Source organism: Coregonus clupeaformis, unplaced genomic scaffold (genome assembly GCF_020615455.1).
Source record: "Coregonus clupeaformis isolate EN_2021a unplaced genomic scaffold, ASM2061545v1 scaf0641, whole genome shotgun sequence".
In the NCBI taxonomy this organism is placed as follows: domain Eukaryota; kingdom Metazoa; phylum Chordata; class Actinopteri; order Salmoniformes; family Salmonidae; genus Coregonus; species Coregonus clupeaformis.
Window position 1 is genome coordinate 189,929 of NW_025534096.1, and position 24,111 is coordinate 214,039.

General features: G+C 38.7%; 1 pseudogene; it reads right to left on the reverse strand.

Moving 5' to 3' along the window:
• Nucleotides 1–351: 351 nt before the first annotated feature.
• On the reverse strand, nucleotides 352–22,413 carry LOC123485272 (annotated as a pseudogene).
• Nucleotides 22,414–24,111: the final 1,698 nt, after the last annotated feature.

A 24,111-nucleotide genomic window follows, 5' to 3' on the forward strand; every position in this document is an offset into this window, starting at 1 on the left:
TTGATTTCTAGACCTCTTCCTTAGTTAAAGCATTAGTATTGTGTTGTTTAAAAATGAACATGAACTTATTTTCTTTTGCATTATTCGGGTCTGACTTAACACTGCATGTTTGTTGTTATTTTACCTCATTTCTGAAAATAAATGCTCTAAATAAATATTTTTATTCGGAATTTGGGGAAATGTTATCAGTAGTTTATAGAATAAAACAAAAATATTATTTTTACCCAAACACATACCTATAAATAGTAAAACCAGAGAAACTAATCATTTTGCAGTGGTCTCTTAATTTTTCCACAGCTGTATATATAGCTATTTAAAAATATATATCTATTCAAATATCTTGCATATCTATTACTCAAATGCAAAATCACCTGGAACCTTGACACCGTAGACGTTGGCTTCTTCGATACATTCCACCATGATCAGGTGCTCAGTCACCTCTGTGGTGGCCACGTTCTCCCTTTCCACCTGGACGTCAATGCTCATATCAGATTAATTCAGTAAGTAACCTGGCCTAGAACCCAAAGAGCAAGCAGAAGCAGAGGCAGACTGAAACACTTCCAAAGAAGCAAGAAACCAAGAGAAACCAAGCTCATAACTCAACCTGTAGGTGATTCAGGACAGGCATTAACATTACATCTATAGTATTAAACCCAGCTCAAAACTCAACTGGTAGGTGATTCACAGGGACAGGACAACACAGTAATTAAACCCAGCTCATTATTAAACATTTTGTTTGACAACTACTAAACTAAAACAGCATTCTGACCTGAAGGTGTCTCCCGATAGGTCCATGAAGTAAACAAATCCCTGGTGGTCGATCCTCAGCAGGTCTCACTGTTTAAGTACAGATCTCCCTTAACAAACACATCTGTCAGCTTCTTCTGTCTGTCTGCTGCTGAATAGCATAGCCATTGAAGCGGAGCCACGCGCTAATCTGGAAACCAGTAGACCAGTTTCTCCCTGAGGACCAAAACAACAAGTAATTTGTGTGTGTGTGTGTGTGTGTGTGCGTGTGTGCTGTGTGTGTGTGTGAAAATGTGTGTGTGAATATGTGTGTGTGTTCTCACCTTTAGGGACTTTGATACAGAAACCTCTAGAGTCTTTGACAGGTTCCTCTCTCTCTGTGTCATACTGAATCAGAGGCGTATGAGAAGCTTGCCTGCAAGCACACATAAACAAACAAACAGACAGACAACAACAAACAGACAACAGACAAACAATAACAAACAGACAGACAACAACAAACAGTCAACAGACATAACATCAGAAAACAATGACACACAGTATCTATGTGGTGTAATGTTTGTATGTAGTATAATTTACATTTATAGTGTAATGTATGTATTTTAGAACACCTACTCATTCAAGGGTTTTTCTATATTTGTACCTATTTTTTACAATGTGAGAATAATAGCGAAGACATCAAAACTATGAAATAACACATATGGAATCATGTAGTAACCAAAAAGTGTTAAACAAATCAACATATATTTTACAGTCTTGAAGGAGTTCCCACATATGCTGAGCACTTGAGTTTCTTTATATTTGAGTTTCTTCAAATCGCCACACTTTGCCTTTGATGACAGCTTTGCACACTCTTGGCATTCTCTCAACCAGCTTCATGAGGTAGTCACCTCGAATGCATTTCATTTAACAGGTGTGCCATCTTAAAAGTTAATTTGTGGAATTTATTTCCTTCTTAATGCGTTTGAGCCAGTCAGTTGTGTTGTGACAAGGTAGGGGGTATACAGAAGATTGCCCTATTTGGTAAAAGACCAAGTCCATATTATGGCAAGAACAGCTCAAATAAGCAAAGAGACACAACAGTCCATCATTACTTCAAGACATGAAGGTCAGTCAATACGGAACATTTCAAGAACTTTGAAAGTTTCTTCAAGTGCAATCGTAAAAAACCATCAAGCGCTATGATGAAACTGGCTCTCATGAGGTCCACCACAGGAATGGAAGACCCAGAGTTACCTCTGCTGCAGAGGATAAGTTCATTAGACTTACCAGCCTCAGAAATTGCAGGCCAAATAAATGCTTCACAGAGTTCAAGTAACAGACACATCTCAACATCAACTGTTCAGAGGAGGCTGTGTGAATCAGGCCTTCATGGTGAATTACAGCAAAGAAAAACACTACTAAAGGACACCAATAAGAAGAAGAGACTTGCTTGGGCGAAGAAACACGAGCAATGGACATTAGACGGTGGAAAGTTGTCCTTTGGTCTGGAGTCCAAATTGGAGATTTTGGTTCCAACAGCCATGTCTTTGTGAGACACGGTGTGTGAACGGATGATCTCCGCATGTGTAGTTCCCACCGAAAAAGCATGGAGGAGGAGGTGGTATGGTGTGGGGGTGCTTTGCTGGTGACACTGTCTGTGATTTATTTAGAATTCAAGGCACACTTAACCCCGCATGGCTACCACAGCATTCTGCAGTGATACGCCATCCCATCTGCTTTGGGCTTAGTGGGACTATCATTTGTTTTTCAACAGGACAATGACCCAACACACCTCCAGGCTGTGTAAGGGCTATTTTACCAAGGAGAGTGATGGAGTGCTGCATCAGATGACCTGGCCTCCACAATCTCCCGACCTCAACCCAATTGAGATGGTTTGGGATGAGTCGGACCGCAGAGTGAAGGAAAAGGAGCCAACAAGTGCTCAGCATATGTGGGAACTCCTTCAAGACTGTAAAATATATGTTGATTTGTTTAACACTTTTTGGTTACTACGTGTTTCCATATGTGTTATTTCATAGTTTTGATGTCTTCACTATTATTCTACAATATAAAAAAAAGAGTAGAAATAAAGAACAACCCTTGAATGAGTAGGTGTGTCCAAACTTTTGACTGGTAGTGTATGTATGTAGTGTAATGTATGTATGTAGTGTAATGTACACTACTGTTCAAAAGTTTGGGGTCACTTAGAAATGTCCTTGTTTTCGAAAAGAAAAGCAATTTTTTGGTACATTAAAATAACATCAAATTGATCAGAAATACAGTGTAGACATTGTTAATGTTGTAAATGGCTGTTGTAGCTGGAAACGGCTGATTTTTAATGGAATATCTACATAGGCGTACAGAGGCCCATTATCAGCAACCATCAGTCCTGTGTTCCAATGGCACGTTGTGTTTGCTAATCCAAGTTCATCATTTTTAAAAGGCTAATTGATCATTAGAAAACCCTTTTGCAATTATTGTTAGCACAGCTGAAAACTGTTGTGCTGATTAAAGAAGCAAATAAAACTGGCCTTCTTGAGACTAGTTGAGTATCTGGAGCATCAGCAATTGTGTGTTCGATTACAGGCTCAAAATGGCCAGAAACAAATAACTTTCTTCTGAAACTCGTCAGTCTATTCTTGTTCTGAGAAATAAAGACTGGCCAATAAAAATATCTCAGACTGGCCAATAAAAATAAAAGATTAAGATGGGCAGTCTGAGATATGGCTTTTTCTTTGCAACTCTGCCTAGAAGGTCAGCATCCCGGAGTCGCCTCTTCACTGTTGACGTTGAGACTGGTGTTTTGTGAGTACTATTTAATGAAGCTGCCAATTGAGGACCTGTAAGGCGCCTGTTTCTCAAACTATTATTCTGACATTTCACATTCTTAAAATAAAGTGGTGATCCTAACTGACGTAAGACAGGGAATTTTTACTAGGATTAAATGTCAGGAATTGTGAAAAACCGAGTTTAAATGTATTTGGCTAAGGTGTATGTAAACTTCAGACTTCAACTGTATGTAGTATAATGTATGTATGTAGTATAATGTATGTATGTAGTGTAATGTTTGTATGTAGTGTAATGTTTGTATGTAGTGTAATTAGTATGTAACACCTATGTATACGAGGTATCTAATAACAATGATGTCATAGTGCCACCAGAAAAGATGTTCTACTTCTTCTTGTGTTTCCATACAGAACAGCGACCTAATACATCTCACATAGACTGTCAGGAATAGAAAATATAATAGTCTTTCTCATAAGCTCAGTGTTTGCATCTCAATGGCACCTATTCCTATATAGTGCACTACATTTAATCAGAGCCCCTATGGGCCCTAGTCAAAAGTAGTGCACTATATAGGAATAAGTACTATTTACACTGCAGCCATTATTGTCCAAGACAGTAGTCTCACTTTGTGAAGGAAGTGCTCTTTGCCGATCGCGCCGACTTTCCCGATGTAGTTGATGAAGCCGCCATTTCCCTCGGTGGCGCCGTAGCATTCTACAGACACGGATGTCACCGAAAGCGCTGCAGGAACTCTGACCAGGTGTCTGCTCTAAGCCCGTTACCCAGGGCCAGACGTACCTTGTGATGCCTGTCATTATCTTTCTGAGGAGGAGAGAGAGAGGAGAAGAGGAGAGGAGAGAGAGGAGAGGAGAGGAGAGGGAGAGGAGAGGAGAGGGAGAGGAGAGGAGAGGAGAGGAGAGGAGAGGAGAGGAGGGAGAGGAGAGGAGAGGAGAGGAGAGGGAGAGGGAGGGGGGAGAGGGAGAGAGGGGGAGGAGAAGTGAGGAGAGAGGAGAGGTGAGGAGAGGGGGAGAGGTTGAGGAGAGAGGGATGTACAGGTATTTGGTTTACATTCATTAATGATAGAATGACAATACTAAATCCGACCATTTCTATTTGGTCTTTAATCCTCTGAATGATCAAACTAACAGGAGGCATGTGTTGCAGTACCTTGGGTGCATTACAGAGGTACCTCATGATCTCTCCTATGTACTGGATCACTGTCACGTTGTATTTCCTGCAGTCATCCCAGAAATTAGAGGGCAGAGAATTTACGCCTCAGGACAATGGTGATGCCTGAGAGGAGAAGGTAAAGCACCAACATTCAACAGAGCTCACAACCTCATGGACAAACAAACTAACTAACTGACTGACTGCTAATGATTACCTAACCAACTAACTCACTGACTGACTGACTAAATGATTACCTAACTAACTCACTGACTGACTGACTAAATGATTACGTAACTAACTAACTCACTGACTGACTGACTAAATGATTACGTAACTAACTAACTCACTGACTGACTAAATGATTACCTAACTAACGCACAGTCCCCTCTGAATGGTTCTGGTTAGGGCCAGGAGTTGTTCCTGACCATGTGACTGAACCAGGAAGGAATAACTCTGGGCCCTAGTTAAAGGCTACAGCACCACTAAGGCCTAGGAGTTTTCCTGGTTGATTTTATCATCTAAGGAAATTATTGACATAAACAGCTTTGAACTCTGGGGGTAGTATCCCAAATGGCACCCTATTCCTTATATAGTGCACTACTTTTAACCAGATCCCCATAGAGAAGACACCTCTGGTCAAGCTCCCAAATGGCACCCTATTCCCCATAGGCTCTGGTCAAATGTAGTGCACTATATAGGAATAGGTGCCATTTGGGATGCGGACAGGGACTTTGGTTTGAAATACGAACAATAGAAATCCACTCAGAGCCAAGTCACCTCTCGTCCAACGCCCCGAAGTAAAGAGACATTACACTAAACAACCCTTAGTAAATCCTGGTCAACATCATAACAACATTATTACACGTGACGGCGCTGAAATAATATGTAACGTATAATATGTAATAATATGTAACGTGTAATAATATGTAACAATATGTAACGTGTAATAATATGTAACGTGTAATAATATGTAACGTGTATTAATATGTAACGTGTAATAATATGTAATGTGTAATATATGTAATAATATGTAATAATATGTAACGTGTATTAATATGTAATAATATGTAACGTGTAATAATATGTAACGGTATTAATATGTAACGGTTAATATGTAATGTGTAATATATGTAATAATATGTAACGTGTAATAATATGTAACGTGTATTAATATGTAACATGTAATAATATGTAACGTATAATATGTAATAATATGGTAATAATATGTAACGTAATAATATGTAATATGTAATAATGTAACGTGTAATAATATGTAACGTGTAATAATATGTAACGTGTAATAATATGTAACGTGTAATAAGATGTAAGTGTAATATATGTAATAATATGTAACGTGTAATAATATGTAAGTGTAATAATATGTAATAAATGTAATAATATGTAGTAATAATATGTAATGTGTAATAATATGTAATGTGTAATAATATAACTGTAATAATATGTAACGTGTAATAATATGTAACGTAATAATATGTAACGTGTAATAATATGTAATAATATGTAAGACGTAATAATATGTAACGTGTAATAATATGTAATGTGTAATAATATGTAATGTGTAATAATATGTAATAATATGTAATATGTAATAATATGTAACGTAATAATATGTAACGTGTAATAATATGTAACGTGTAATAATATGTATATAATATGTAACGTGTAATAATATGTAACGTGTAATAATATGTAATAATATGTAACGTGTAATAATATGTAACGGTGTTAATATGTAACGTGTAATAATATGTAACGTGTAATAATATGTAACGTGTAATAATATGTAACGTGTAATAATATGTAACGTGTAATAATATGTAACGTGTAATAATATGTAACGTAGTAATAATATGTAACGTGTAATAATATGTAACGGTAATAAGATGTAATGTGTAATATATGTAATAATATGTAATGTGTTTTAATATGTAACGGTAATAGTATTTAACGGTAATAATATGTAACGTGTAATAATATGTAATAATATGTTTTTATTTATTTTATTTCACTTTTATTTAACCAGGTAAGCCAGTTGAGAACAAGTTCTCATTTACAACTGCGACCTGGCCAAGATAAAGCAAAGCAGTGCGATAAAAACAACAACAACACAGAGTTACATATGGAATAAACAAAACATACAGTCAATAACACAATAGAAAATCTATATACAGTGTGTGCAAATGTAGTAATTATGGAGGTAAGGCAATAAATAGGCCATAGTGCAAAATAATTACAATTTAGTATTAATACTGGAGTGATAGATGTGCAGAAGATGATGTGCAAATAGAGATACTGGGGTGCAAATGAGCAAAATAAATAACAATGTAAATAACAATATGGGGATGAGGTAGTTGGGTGGGCTAATTTCAGAATGGCTGTGTACAGGTGCAGTGATCGGTAAGCTGCACTGACAACTGATGCTTAAAGTTAGTGAGGGAGATAAGTGTCTCCAGCTTCAGAGATTTTTGCGGTTTGTTCCAGTCATTTGCAGCAGAGAACTGGAAGGAATGGCGGCCAAAGGAGGTGTTGGCTTTGGGGATGACCAGTGAGATAGTACCTGCTGGAACGCAGACTACGGGTGGGTGTTGCTATGGTGACCGATGATCTAAGATAAGGCAGGGATTTGCCTAGAGGTGATTTATACATGACCTGGAGCCAGTGGGTTTGGCGACGAGTATGTAGTGAGAGCCAGCCAACGAGAGCGTACAGGTCACAATGGTGGGTAGTATATGGGGCTTTGGTGACAAAACGGATGGCACTGTGATAGACTACATCCAATTTGCTGAGTAGAGTGTTGAAGCTATTTTGTGAATGACATCGCAGAAGTCAAGGATCGGTAGGATAGTCAGTTTTACAAGGGCATGTTTAGCAGCATGAGTGAAGGAGGCTTTGTTGCGAAATAGGAAGCCGATTCTAGATTCAACTTTGAATTGGAGATGCTTAATGTGAGTCTGGAAGGAGAGTTTACGGTCTAACCAGACACCTAGGTATTTGTAGTTGTCCACATATTCTAAGTCAGACCCGCCGAGAGTAGTGATTCTAGTCGGGCGGGTGGGTGCAAGCAGCGTTCGATTGAAGAGCATGCATTTAGTTTTACTAGCGTTTAAGAGCAGTTGGAGGCCACGGAAGGAGTGTTGTATGGCATTGAAGCTTGTTTGGAGGTTTGTTAACACAGTGTCCAATGAAGGGCTAGATGTATACAAAATGGATGTCGTCTCGTGAGAGGTGGATCTGAGAGTCACCAGCAGCAAGAGCGGACATCATTGATATACACAGAGAATAGAGTCGGCCCGAGAATTGAACCCTGTGGCACCTCCATAGAGACTACCAGAGGTCCAGACAACAGGCCCTCCGATTTGACACATTGAACTCTATCTGAGAAGTAGTTGGTGAACCAGGCTAGGCAGTCATTTGAGAAACCAAGGCTATTTAGTCTGCCAATAAGAATGCGGTGATTGACAGAGTCAAAAGCCTTGGCCAGGTCGATGAAGACGGCTGCACAGTACTGTCTTTTTATCGATCGCGGTTATTATATCGTTAGGACCTTGAGCGTGGCTGAGGTGCACCCATGACCAGCTCGAAACCAGATTGTATAGCGGAGAAGGTACGGTGGGATTCGAAATGGTCGGTGATCTGTTTGTTAACTTGGCTTTCAAATACTTTCGAAAGGCAGGGCAGGATGGATATAGGTCTGTAACAGTTTGGATCTAGAGTGTCACCCCTTCTGAAGAGGGGGGATGACCGCGGCAGCTTTCCAATCTCTGGGGATCTCAGACGATACGAAAGAGAGGTTGAACAGGCTAGTACTAGGGGTGGCGACATTTTTGGTGGCTAATTTTAGAAAGAAAGGGTCCAGATTGTCTAGCCCAGCTGATTTGTAGGGGTCCAGATTTTGCAGCTCTTTCAGGACATCAGCTATCTGAATTTGGGTGAAGGAGAAGCGGGTGGGGGCATGGGCAAGTTGCAGCGGAGGGTGCAGAGTTGGTGGCCGGGGTAGTGGTAGCCAGATGGAAAGCATGGCCAGCTGTAGCAAAATGCTTGTTGAAATTCTCGATTATCGTAGATTTATCGGTGGTGACAGTGTTTCCTAGCCTCAGTGCAGTGGGTAGCTGGGAGGAGGTGCTCTTATTCTCCATGGACTTTACAGTGTCCCAAAACCTTTTGGAGTTAGTGCTACAGGATGCAAATTTCTGTTTGAAAAAGCTAGCCTTTGCTTTTCTAACTGATTGTGTATATTGGTTCCTGACTTCCCTGAAAAGTTGCATATCACGGGGGCTGTTCGATGCTAATGCAGTACGCCACAGGATGTTTTTGTGCTGGTAAAGTCTGGGGTGAACCAGGGGCTATATCTGTTCTTAGTTCTGAATCTTTTGAATGGGGTATGCTTATTTAAAGATGGAGAGGAAAGAACTTTTGAAGAACATCCAGGCATCATCTACTGATGGAATGAGGTCAATATCCATCCAGGATACCCAGGCCAGGTCAATTAGAAAGGCCTGCTTGCTGAAGTGTTTTAGGAGCGTTTGACAGTGATGAGGGGTGGTCGTTTGACCGCGGATCCATTATGGACGCAGACAATGAGGCAGTGATCGCTGAGATCCTGGTTGAAGACAGCGGAGGTGTATTTAGAGGGTAAATTAGTCAGGATGATATCTATGAGGGTGCCCATGTTTACGGATTTAGGTTGTACCTGGTAGGTTCCTTGATAATTTGTGTGAGATTGAGGGCATCTAGTTTAGATTGTAGGACGGCCGGGGTGTTAAGCATATCCCAGTTTAGGTCACCAAGCAGTACGAACTCTGAGGATAGATGGGGGGCAAGCAATTCACATATGGTGTCCAGCGCACAACTGGGGGCTGAGGGGGGTCTGTAGCAAGCGGCAACAGTGAGAGACTTATTTCTGGAAAGGTGGATTTTTAGAAGTAGAAGCTCAAACTGTTTGGGCACAGACCTGGATAGTATGATAGAGCTCTGCAGGCTCTCTACAGTAGATTGCAACTCCGCCCCCTTTGGCAGTTCTATCTAGACGGAAAAATGTTGTAGTTCGAATGGACATTTCTGAATTTTGGTGGCCTTCCTAAGCCAAGATTCAGACACGGCTAGAACATCAGGGTTGGCAGAGTGTGCTAACGCAGTGAAGCGCCTGGGGGGTAGGAGTGATACTGGGGGCTACAGGGCCTGGGTTAACCTCTACATCACCAGAGGAACAGAGGAGGAATAGAATAAGGATACGGCTAAAGGCTTTAAGAACTGGTCTTCTAGTGCGTTGGGTACAGAGAAAAGGGGCAGATTTCCGGGCGTTGTTCAATAGATTCAGGGCATTATGTACAGACAAGGATATTGAAGGATATGAGTACAGTGGGCATTGGGAGACTATGAAAGAGATAGCATCACTGGAGGTACCGATTGAGCCGGTCTCCGCGTGTATGGGGGGTGGGACAAAGGAGCTCTCTGAGGCTGGTTGAGCTGAACTTGGGGCTCTACAGTGAAATTGTATAATAAGAACTAACCCAAACAGCAATAGGCTAGGCATATTGACATGGGAGAGAGGGCTGTTATTGTAGAGAGGGCTAAGACAACAACTGGTAATGGCGACAAAAGTTTGGGCTGAGGCTAAACAGATAAACAGGATGGGGAGGCTAAACAGATAAACAGGATGGGGTACCGTGTAAAGGAACAGTCCAGCAGGCATTAGCTGTGTAGCTGAATGATCATAAGGTCCAGTGAATAGCACTAAGTAAGTCCGGTAGCAGATCGTAGGCTGCTAAAGCACAGGCGAGCAGGAGGCACGGCTGTTGATCGTGCGTGCTAAGCGGGCCGGGGCTAGCAGATGGATCTTCGTGGTCGCCGTGAACGGAAGCCTGTTGAAACCACATCAGACGATTACGTCGGCAGACCAGTCGTGATGGATCGGCGGGGCTCCGTGTCGACACTAGGAGGTCCCGTCCGGTTGACAGAGAGGTAGATAGCCGGGAGATGGGCCTGGCTCGAGGCTAGCTCAAGGCTAACTGGTACGTTGGGAAGTGGTAATTAGCCAACAACAGCCATTCGGTTGCAGCTAGCTAGTTGCGATGGTCCGGTGTTAAGGTCTAGTGATTCAGTTATTCCCGGCAGAAAATCCGATATGCTCTGGGTCGATAGGTACGCTGTGCTGACTGGCCGATAATTGTCCAGGCTAGAGCTGGCTGGTAGGTAGTGCAGGCCACGGACAGTGGTGAAGACCGCTAACGGTGGCTAATAGCAAGCAGCTAGTTAGCTGGCTAGCTGGCTAGTTTCAGCCGTAGGTTCTTGATATAAATAAAGACATAATAGAATCCGTTCCACATTGGGTGAGGCGGGTTGCAGGAAAGTATATTTAGTTAAAGGATGGAAAGTGAGATAGAGAAATATATACGAATCAAAAGACAAAAAACTGGCTATTTACACGAGGACACAACACAACACAACACAATACACGACCGCACATTTACTGCAATATGTAACGTGTAATAATATGTAATGTGTAATAATATGTAACATGTAATAATATGTATATAATATGTAACGTGTAATAATAGTAACGTGTAATAATATGTAACGTGTATTAATATGTAATAATATGTAACGTGTAATAATATGTAATAATATGTAACGTGTAATAATATGTAACGTGTAATAATATGTAACGTGTAATAATATGTAACGTGTAATAATATGTAATAATATGTAACGTGTAATAATATGTAATAATATGTAACGTGTAATAATATGTAACGTGTAATAATATGTAACGTGTAATAATATGTAACGTGTAATAATATGTAATAATATGTAACGTGTAATAATATGTAATAATATGTAATAATATGTAACGTAATATGTAATGTGTAATAATATGTAACGTGTAATAATATGTAACGTGTATTAATATGTAACGTGTAATAATATGTAACGTGTAATAATATGTAACGTGTAATAATATGTAACGTGTAATAATATGTAACGTGTAATAATATGTAACGTGTAATAATATGTAATAATATGTAACGTGTAATAATATGTAATAATATGTAACGTGTAATAATATGTAACGTGTAATAATATGTAATGTGTAATAATATGTAACGTGTAATAATATGTAACGTGTAATAATATGTAACGTGTAATAATATGTAATAATATGTAACGTGTAATAATATGTAATAATATGTAACATGTAATAATATGTAACGTGTAATAATATGTAATGTGTAATAATATGTAACGTGTATTAATATGTAACGTGTATTAATATGTAACGTGTAATAATATGTAACGGAATAATATGTAACGGTAATAATATGTAATGTAATAATATGTAACGTGTAATAATATGTAACGTAATAATATGTAACGGTAATAATATGTAACGTGTAATAATATGTAATGTGTAATAATATGTAACGTGTATTAATATGTAACGTAATAATATGTAACGTGTATTAATATGTAACGTGTAATAATATGTAACGTGTATTAATATGTAATAATATGTAACGAGTAATAACATGTAATGTGTAATAATATGTAACATGTAATAATATGTAACGTGTATTAATATGTAATAATATGTAATGTGTAATAATATGTAAGCGTGTAATAATATGTAATGTGTAATAATATGTAATGTGTAATAATATGTAACGTGTATTAATATGTAACGTGTAATAATATGTAACGTGTATTAATATGTAACGTGTAATAATATGTAACGTGTATTAATATGTAATAATATGTAACGTGTAATAATATGTAATGTGTAATAATATGTAACGTGTAATAATATGTAACGTGTAATAATATGTAACGTGTAATAATATGTAACGTGTAATAATATGTAATGTGTAATAATATGTAATAATATGTAACGTGTAATAATATGTAATAATATGTAACGTGTAATAATATGTAACGTAATAATATGTAACGTGTAATAATATGTAACGTGTAATAATATGTAACGTGTATTAATATGTAACGTGTTAATATGTAACGTGTAATAATATGTAACGGTAATAATATGTAACGGTAATAATATGTAACTGTAATACATATGTATATGTAACATGTAATAATATGTAACGTGTAATAATATGTAACGTGTAATAATATGTAACGTGTAATAATATGTAACTGTAATAATATGTAACTGTAATAATATGTATATAATATGTAATGTGTAATAATATGTAACATGTAATAATATGTAACGTGTAATAATATGTAACGTGTAATAATATGTAACGTGTAATAATATGTAACGTGTAATAATATGTAACGGTAATAATATGTAACGTGTAATAATATGTAACGTGTAATAATATGTATATAATATGTAACGTGTAATAATATGTAACATGTAATAATATGTAACGTGTAATAATATGTAACGTGTAATAATATGTAACGTGTAATAATATGTAACGTGTAATAATATGTAACGTGTAATAATATGTAATGTGTAATAATATGTAACGTGTAATAATATGTAATGTGTAATAATATGTAACGTGTAATAATATGTATATAATATGTAACGTGTAATAATATGTAACGTGTAATAATATGTAACGTGTAATAATATGTAACGTGTAATAATATGTATATAATATGTAATGTGTAATAATATGTAACATGTAATAATATGTAACGATGTAATAATATGTAACTGTAATAATATGTAATAATATGTAACGTGTAATAATATGTAACGTGTAATAATATGTAACGTGTAATAATATGTAACGTGTAATAATATGTATATAATATTTAATGTGTAATAATATGTAACATGTAATAATATGTAACGTGTATTAATATGTAATAATGTAACATGTAATAATATGTAACGTGTAATAATATGTAACGTGTAATAATATGTAACGTGTAATAATATGTAACGTGTAATAATATGTATATAATATGTAATGTGTAATAATATGTAACGTGTAATAATATGTAATGTGTAATAATATGTAATGTGTAATAATATGTAACGTGTAATAATATGTAACGTGTAATAATATGTAACGTGTAATAATATGTAACGTGTAATAATATGTAATGTGTAATAATATGTAACGTGTAATAATATGTATATAATATGTAACGTGTAATAATATGTAACGTGTAATAATATGTAACGTGTAATAATATGTAACGTGTAATAATATGTATATAATATGTAATGTGTAATAATATGTAACGTGTAATAATATGTAATGTGTAATAATATGTAATGTGTAATAATATGTAACGTGTAATAATATGTAACGTGTAATAATATGTAATGTGTAATAATATGTAACGTGTAATAATATGTAATGTGTAATAATATGTAACGTGTAATAATATGTATATAATATGTAACGTGTAATAATATGTAACGATGTAATAATATGTAACGGTAATAATATGTAACGTGTAATAATATGTAACGTGTAATAATATGTATATAATATGTAATGTGTAATAATATGTAACATGTAATAATATGTAACGTGTAATAATATGTAACGTGTAATAATATGTAATAATATGTAACGTGTAATAATATGTAACGTGTAATAATATGTAACGGTAATAATATGTAACGTGTAATAATATGTATATAATATGTAATGTGTAATAATATGTAACATGTAATAATATGTAACGTGTATTAATATGTAATAATGTAACATGTAATAATATGTAACGTGTAATAATATGTAACGTGTAATAATATGTAACGTGTAATAATATGTAACGTGTAATAATATGTAACGTGTAATAATATGTATATAATATGTAATGTGTAATAATATGTAACATGTAATAATATGTAACATGTAATAATTTGTAACGTGTAATAATATGTAACGTAATAATATGTAACGTGTAATATGTAACGGTAATAATATGTATAATATGTAATGTGTAATAATATGTCATGTGTAATAATATGTAACGTGTAATAATATGTAACGTGTAATAATATGTAACGTGTAATAATTTGTAACGTGTAATAATATGTAACGTGTAATAATATGTAACGTGTAATATGTAACGTGTAATAATATGTAATAATATGTAACGTGTAATAATATGTAACGTGTAATAATTTGTAACGTGTAATAATATGTAACGTGTAATAATATGTAACGTGTAATAATATGTAACGTGTAATAATATGTAATAATATGTAATGTGTAATAATATATAACGTGTAATAGTATGTAATATGTAATAATATGTAACATATATTAATATGTAATAATATGTAACGTGTAATAATATGTAATAATATGTAATAATATGTAACGTGTAATAATATTCAGATACATTTGTATTTTTATCTTCATCATCAGTACAAAGTCAGGGGGCTTGCAGAGGAATTTTTATATAGAATCAAAATTATTACTTTCTTTCTCTCCATTTGAATGTAGTTATTGTAATTGCTAGAGATTAAATGGAACCAGTTCTGAAGCAGTTCTGAAGAAGTTCTGAACCAGTTCTTAACTAGTTCTGAACCAGTTCTGAAGCAGTTCTGAACCAGTTCTTAACCAGTTCTGAACCAGTTCTGAAGAAGTTCTGAAGCAGTTCTGAACCAGTTCTGAACCAGTTCTGAAGAAGTTCTGAAGCAGTTCTGAACCAGTTCTGAACCAGTTCTGAAGCAGTTCTTCACACCTCTTTATCTCTTTATCCCATATACTGCACTACTATCAGGTTAATGTTATCCACGCAGGAATTGAACACACGACCTGGCCGCTGCCAGAACAACACTCTTACCAACTGTGCCGTACAGTACAGTACAGTACCTCTCTCTATGGCTCCAGTCAGGCCCATCATGAAGCCGGCGGTGTGGTAGAGGGGCAGGTAGATGTAGATGACGTCATCAGAGGCCACACCTGAGATGAACTGCAGAGAGGAGGCCATGGACAGCCTCTCATGGGTGATCACTGCAGCCTTCGGCAGACCTGAGGACGAGACACCAGGAAGGGCAGGAAACAGAGGATCAGGGCTGATGTGAATCTAAAATGGTATCTTATTCTTTGACCAATCAGAGTCGTGCTATCTAAGATAATTTACCTGTCTGGCATAAACATCAGTAGTCTTCTGTCTAATTCACACTACAGGGCTGACCAGAGCAATACCGTATTGGTCTGGACATTTTATTTTCAAATTGTTCTTTCTAGCACGGTTCCAGCAACAATGGTGGATGCATAACCAGGCCAGTCCAGTGCATCTTGGTTTGGCTCAGCTTACCTGTAGTTCCCGAGGTATAGATGTAGAGGGCGGGGCTCTTTAAGGTGACCTTTGACCTGAGCTGTGGGTCCAGAGGTTGATCTGAGGCCTGCTGTATCCTGCTGCTGCTCAGAGTCTTCATGCCCTCCATCACACACTCTGCCTCCTCCACACCCTGACCCAGCACGAACACACTTACACTCTGCTCCCTCAGGGTGGGAGCACCTCATCTACCTCTCCACGCAACTCTGGGGGTAGGGAGAGAGGAGGGGGTGGGTGGGCATAGAGAGGGTAAGAGAGGGAGGGTCAGGGAAAGAGGGTGACAGCGAGAGAGACAGAGGGAGAGCGTACATTTCCTCAGTGAAAACAATTTACTGAGCAAATGTCAAATTGTCTTTTTTACCAAATTACCGTACGACAGACCACGTATTCACCCTGCACACCCTAATTGACAAACATACAAACCAAAACAAAGGCAAAGTCTTCTCATGCTTTGTTGATTTCAAAAAAGCTTTTGACTCAATTTGGCATGACGGTCTGCTATACAAATTGATGGAAAGTGGTGTTGGGGGAAAAACATACAACATTATAAAATCCATGTACACAAACAACAAGTGTGCGGTAGAAATTGGCATAAAACACACACACTTCTTTCCACAGGGCCGTGGGGTGAGACAGGGATGCAGTTTAAGCTCCACCCTCTTCAACATATACAGCTCTGGAAAAAATTAAGAGACCACTGCTAAAATATAAGTTTCTCTGGTTTTACTATTTATAGGTACAGTGAGGGAAAAAAGTATTTGATCCCCTGCTGATTTTGTACGCTTTGCCCACTGACAAAGACATGATCAGTCTATAATTTTAATGGTAGGTTTATTTGAACAGTGAGAGATAGAATAACAACAAAAATCCAGAAAAACGCATGTCAAAAATGTTATAAATTGATTTGCATTTTAATGAGGGAAATAAGTATGACCCTCTCTCAATCAGAAAGATTTCTGGCTCCCAGGTGTCTTTTATACAGGTAACGAGCTGAGATTAGGAGCACACTCTTAAAGGGAGTGCTCCTAATCTCAGCTTGATACCTGTAGAAAAGACACCTGTCCACAGAAGCAATCAATCAATCAGATTCCAAACTCTCCACCATGGCCAAAACCAAAGAGCTCTCCAAGGATGTCAGGGACAAGATTGTAGACCTACACAAGGCTGGAATGGGCTACAAGACCATCGCCAAGCAGCTTGTTGAGAAGGTGACAACAGTTGGTGCGATTATTCGCAAATGGAAGAAACACAAAAGAACTGTCAACTATCAATCTCCCTCGGCCTGAGGCTCCATGCAAGATCTCACCTCGTGGAGTTGCAATGATCATGAGAATGGTGAGGAATCAGCACAGAACTACACGGGAGGAACTTGTCAATGATCTCAAGGCAGCTGGGACCATAGTCACCAAGAAAACAATTGGTAACACACTACGCCATGAAGGACTGAAATCCTGCAGCGCCCGCAAGGTCCCCCTGCTCAAGAAAGCACATATACAGGCCCATCTGAAGTTTGCCAATGAACATCTGAATGATTCAGAGGAGAACTGGGTGAAAGTGTTGTGGTCAGATGAGACCAAAATCGAGCACTTTGGCATCAACTCAACTCGCCGTGTTTGGAGGAGGAGGAATGCTGCCTATGACCCCAAGAACACCATCCCCACCGTCAAACATGGAGGTGGAAACATTATGCTTTGGGGGTGTTTTTCTGCTAAGGGGACAGGACAACTTCACCGCATTAAAGGGACGATGGACAGGGCCATGTACCGTCAAATCTTGGGTGAGAACCTCCTTCCCTCAGCCAGGGCATTGAAAATGGGTCGTGGATGGGTATTCCAGCATGACAATGACCCAAAACACACGGCCAAGGCAACAAAGGAGTGGCTCAAGAAGAAGCACATTAAGGTCCTGGGTGGCCTAGCCAGTCTCCAGACCTTAATCCCATAGAAAATCTGTGGAGGGAGCTGAAGGTTCGAGTTGCCAAACGTCAGCCTCGAAACCTTAATGACTTGGAGAAGATCTGCAAAGAGGAGTGGGACAAAATCCTTCCTGAGATGTGTGCAAACCAGGTGGCCAACTACAAGAAACATCTGACCTCTGTGATTGCCAACAAGGGTTTTGCCACCAAGTACTAAGTCATGTTTTGCAGAGGGGTCAAATACTTATTTCCCTCATTAAAATGCAAATACATTTATAACATTTTTGATATGCGTTTTTCTGGATTTTTTTGTTGTTATTCTGTCTCTCACTGTTCAAATAAACCTACCATTAAAATTATAGACTGATCATGTCTTTGTCAGTGGGCAAACGTACAAAATCAGCAGGCGATCAAATACTTTTTTCCCTCACTGTATGTGTTTGGGTGAAATTAACATTTTGTTTTATTCTATAAACTACTGACAACATTTCTCCTAAATGCCAAATAAAAATATTGTCATTTAGAGCATTTATTTGCAGAAAATGACAACTGGTCAAAATAACAAAAAAGATGCAGTGTTGTCAGACCTCAAATAATGCAAAGAAAATAAGTTCATGTTCATTTTTAAACAACACAATACTAATGTTTTAACTAAGGAAGAGTTCAGAAATCAATATTTGGTGGAATAACCCTGATTTTCAATCACAGCTTTCATGCGTCTTGGCATGCTCTCCACCAGTCTTTCACATTGATGTTGGGTGACTTTATGCCACTCCTGGCGCAAAAATTCAAGCAGCTCGGGTTTGTTTGATGGCTTGTGACCATCCATCTTCCTCTTGATCACATTCCAGAAGTTTTCAATGGGGTTCAGGTCTGGAGATTGGGCTGGCCATGACAGGGTCTTGATCTGGTGGTCCTCCATCCACACCTTGATTGACCTGGCTGTGTGGCATGGCGCATTGTCCTGCTGGAAAAACCAATCCTCCGAGTTGGGGAACAATGTCAGAGCAAAGGGAAGCAAGTTTTCTTCCAGGACAACCTTGTACATGGCTTGATTCATGCGTCCTTCACAAAGACAAATCTGCCCGATTCCCCAGATCATCACCGATCCTCCACCAAATTTCACAGTGGGTTTGAGACGCTGTGGCTTGTAGGCCTCTCCAGGTCTCTGTCAAACCATTAGACGACCAGGTGTTGGGCAAAGCTGAAAATTGGACTCATCAGAGAAGATTACCTTACTCCAGTCCTCTACGGCCCAATCCTAATGGTCTTTTGCAAACCTAAGCCTGGCTCTTCTTTGCTTCTCATTGATGAAGGGCTTTTTTCTAGCTTTTGCACGACTTCAGCCCTGCCCCTAGGAGCTTGTTTCGAACCTTCCTCGCCGTGCACTTCACCCCAGCTGCCGTTTGCCATTCTTTTTGTAGGCCACTTGATGTCATCCTACGGTTGTTGAGTGACATTCAGAATGAGTTGGCGGTCATCCCGGTCAGTAGAGAGTCGTTTTCGCCCTCTGCCGGTCTGTAGCTTTGTTGTCCCCAATGTCTGCTGCTTGACCTTGTTCTTATGAACCGCCATCTTTGAAATTTTAAGGATGGAAGCAACCTGACGCTCACTGTATCCCTCTGCCAGTAAAGCCAGAATTAAACCCTTCTTTCCTCAGTCAAAACTTTCCTTTTCAACTCTTTTGGCATGGTCAATAGTTATTTTTTGATTCATATTACTTTTGAGGTACTATTAGCACTGTTTTTGCCATCCAGCTGGTCCTATTGCAAGAGGATAGTGATGACCACAGCAGTGGATTTTATACTTTTCCTCGTTAAATAAGATTTGGTTCATGTGATCACCTAATCAGTACCTAATTCAGTAGAATGAGGTGTGCCTGTGTTGGAAATCAACAGACACTGGAATGGAATGGCTGTCATACATGTAGAGATGCTGATTTAAGAAAGATTTGCAGTGGTCTCTTAATTTTTTCCAGAGCTGTATATCAACGAATTGGCGAGGGCACTAGAACAGTCTGCAGCACCCGGCCTCACCCTACTAGAATCTGAAGTCAAATGTCTACTGATGATCTGGTGCTTCTGTCCCCAACCAAGGAGGGCCTACAGCAGCACCTAGATCTTCTGCACAAATTCTGCCAGAACCACAAATGCAAATTCCATCTAGACACCGTTGCCTTAGAGCACACAGAAAATTATACATACCTCGGACTAAACACCAGCGCTAAAGGTAACTTCCACAAAACGATCTGAGAGACAAGGCAAGAAGGGCCTTCTATACCTTCAAAAGGAACATAAAATTCAACATACCAATTAGGATCTGGCTAAAACTACTTGAATCAGTTATAGAACCCATTGCCCTTTCTGGTTGTGAGGTCTGGGATCCGCTCACCAAACAAGAATTCACAAAATGGGACAAACACCAAATTGAGACTCTGCATGCAGAATTCTGCAAAAATATCCTCTGTGTACAACGTAAAACACCAAATAATGCATGCAGAGCAGAATTAGGCCGATACCCGCTAATGATCAAAATCCAGAAAAGAGACGTTAAATTCTACAACCACCTAAAAGGAAGCAATTCCCAAACCTTCCATAACAAAGCCATCACCTAGAGATATGAACTTGGAGAAGATTCCCCTAAGTAAGCTGGTCCTGGGGCTCTGTTCACAAACACAAACAGACCCCCAGGACAACAACACAATTAGACCCAACCAAATCAGGAGAAAACAAAAAGATAATTACACATTGGAAAGAATTAACAAAAAAACTGTGCAAACTAGAATGCTATTTAGCCCTAAACAGAGAGTACACACTGGCAGAATACCTGACCACTGTGACTGACCCAAACTTAAGGAAAGCTTTGACTATGTACAGACTCAGTGAGCATAGCCTTGCTATTGAGAAAGGCCACCGTAGGCAGACCTGGCTCTCAAGAGAAGACAGGCTATGTGCACACTGCCCACAAAATGAGGTGGAAACTGAGCTGCACTTCCTAACCTCCTGCCAAATGTATGACCATATTAGAGACACATATTTCCCTCAGATTACACAGATCCACAAAGAATTCGAAAACAAACCCCATTTTTATCAACTCCCATATCTATTGGGTGAAATACCACAGTGTGCCATCACAGCAGCAATATTTGTGACCTGTTGCCACAAGAAAAGGGCAACCAGTGAAGAACAAACACCATTGTAAATACAACCCATATTTATGTTTATTTATTTTCCCATTTGTACTTTAACTATTTGCACATTGTTACAACACTGTATATATACATAATATGACATTTGAAATGTCTTTATTCTTTTGGAACTTCTGAGTGTAATGTTTACTGTTAATATTGATTGTTTATTTCACTTTTGTTTACTATCTACTTCACTTGCTTTGGCAATGTTAACATACGTTTCCCATGCCAATAAAGCCCTTAAATTGAATTGAATTGAATTGAATTGAATTGAGAGAGAGAGAGAGAGAGAGAGAGAGAGAGAGAGAGAGAGAGAGACAGAGAGAGACAGAGAAAGAGAGAGACAGAGAGAGAGAGAGAGAGAGAGAGAGAGAGAGAGAGAGACAGAGAGAGAAAGAGAGAGAGAGAGACAGAGACAGCATGATAATCCTATTCATTCTGGCCAGTGCACTACTAGCACTGCCTCCCACTAGAGGTCTAGACACCATGGTTCTCTACACTATAGTTATTATAGATATATGAAGTATTATTCAAAATAGATGTATCAATAATATTATTGTAAACAGCAACACCAAGGTAAGTGGGTTTACCTGAAGCAGCCAGGAGCACGTTGGCTCCGCAGCAGGTGAAACAGTGCAATAAGGACTTGGACCTGATGTTGTAGTTGAGCAGCGCGGCTGTACATCCAAGTTTAGCCAGGGCCAGCCAGATAAACACGTACATGGGCTCGTTGCCCATGAAGAGTGCGACAGTGTCCCCTTCCTTCACGCTTGCGTGCTGTGAGAGCGCCCGGGCGAACTTGTTGCTCTGCTTGTCAACATCCCGGTACGTATACGAACTATTCTCGAATACAATAAACGGTTTGTTGGGGTGTTTTTTGACCTTATCGAGAAAACAGTCCAGCATGCTGTAGAACGGTTTGCTCCTCTTGATTCTGTCCGTTCGGAACCCGAGTACGACGCACGTCACTGTGTAGCGCAGGTCCTGCATAAGGTAAGGATTTCGGAGAAAAAGGAAGAGCGGCAGTATAGCCAATCCTGCCAGTATGGTATATAATATCATGTACATATTGAAAGTTAACGTCTACTTCTTTGTGAATGTCAATAAAAGGTTTCTTCTTCTTGGCCGTGCTTTTCAGGCAAGTAACAGATTATTGCAACATCTCCAGTCCGCAACTCTTCACGACCTTTGCACGCAGGTAGGCGTGAGATCCCAAACAGCCAATGGCATTGCGAGGAAGCTAAAGTAAAGAGGTAGTAGGCCATTCTATTATTCTACTCATTACCATGGTAGTAAGATATTACAGACAGACAGCTCGAGGGGAATTGACCTCCAGTGCTTTTTAGGAAAGCAACAGATTATTGCAACATCTCCAGTCCGGAACTCTCTAACTCTCCACGACCTTTGTATCCCCAACACCCAATGGCTTTGCGAGGAAGCTAAAGTAAAGAGGTAGTAGGCTATTATATTATTCTAATCATTACCATGGCAGTGACATATTACAGACAGACCTCCAGGGGCGGACTGGCCATCTGGCATTTTTTTGCCTATTGGGCCAGTCAAACGTTTATTTCGGGGTGCAAAATGAAAATGACCTGGCTAATAATAGGGGGACTCGAGGAAAAATGGGCCGTGTGTTAGAAATGCCAGAGCCGATTTCTGGTCCCAGTTCACCCCTGCTGACCTCTATCCATAGATCAATATAATTCCTCCTTGTTTGAGAGTAGACATTTTATTATTTTAGGGTTGCAGGGTTGTGGCAGGGTTGTTACAGCATAGGCAGGCTACATGCCTGTCATGTTTGAGTGTCAGAAGGAGCCAACTTACGTTTTTATTACATTGTAATAAATCTCAGCAACACTGTTCAATCACTGTCTCTTGTGTTATGGCTGTGGGTTTTACATTAGACCATGGCCTGCTAAATACATCAAGCAACATATCAGTTTTCATTCTTTTATTTCCTGTTTCTGTAAAAGGGTTTCATTGTTGACCCATGTCTTCTACCATACACCAGGTCCAGACTACTGCTGGTTTTCTGTTCCACCTGATCATTGATTGCACCCACCTGGTGGCCCAGGTGTAATTTTGTCCCGGATAAGAAGAATGGAGAAAAAAGCAGTGGAACTGGCTTCCAGGCCCAGATATGAATTTGCGGGTTGTACACAGCCACTATATGGAATCATGTAGTAACCAAAAAAGTGTTAAATAAATCAAAATATATTTTATATTTGAGATTCTTCAAATAGCCACCCTTTGCCTTGATGACAGCTTTGCAGACTCTTGGCATTCTCTCAACCAGCTTCATGAGGTAGTCACCTGGAATGCATTTCAATTAACAGGTGTGCCTTCTTAAAAGTTAATTTGTGGAATTTATTTCCTTCTTAATGCGTTTGAGCCAATCAGTTGTGTTGTGACAAGGTAGGGGCGGTATACAGAATATAACCCTATTTGGTAAAAGACCAAGTCCATATTATGGCAAAAACAGCTCAAATAAGCAAAGAGAAACGACAGTCCATCATTACTTTAAGACATGAAGGTCAGTCAATACTGAACATTTCAAGAACTTTGAAAGTTTCTTCAGGTGCAGTCGCAAAAACAATCAAGCGCTATGATGAAACTGGCTCTCAAGAGGACCGCCACAGGAATGGAAGACCCAGAGTTAGAGTTCATTAGAGTTACCAGCCTCAGAAATTGCATCCCCAAGGAATGAGGCCATCCGTTCGGGGACTGCAGAGGTTGCTTTCCCCCAAATGGCACCCTATTCCCTATATAATAGTGTACTCCTTTTCACCAAGATTCACAGGGTTCTAGTCAAAAGTTGTTCACTATATAGGGAATAGGGTGCCATTTGAACTGTCTGGATACCAGATAACAGTTATTATTGACTAAAACATGCTGGACAGGAAATTCAGTTCTCGCAATAATGAGCACTAAATAATGAGCACTAAATAAACTTCAGTTAGAGCTAAACACGGCTGCTAGAATCTTGACCAAACAATTGGATCATATTACT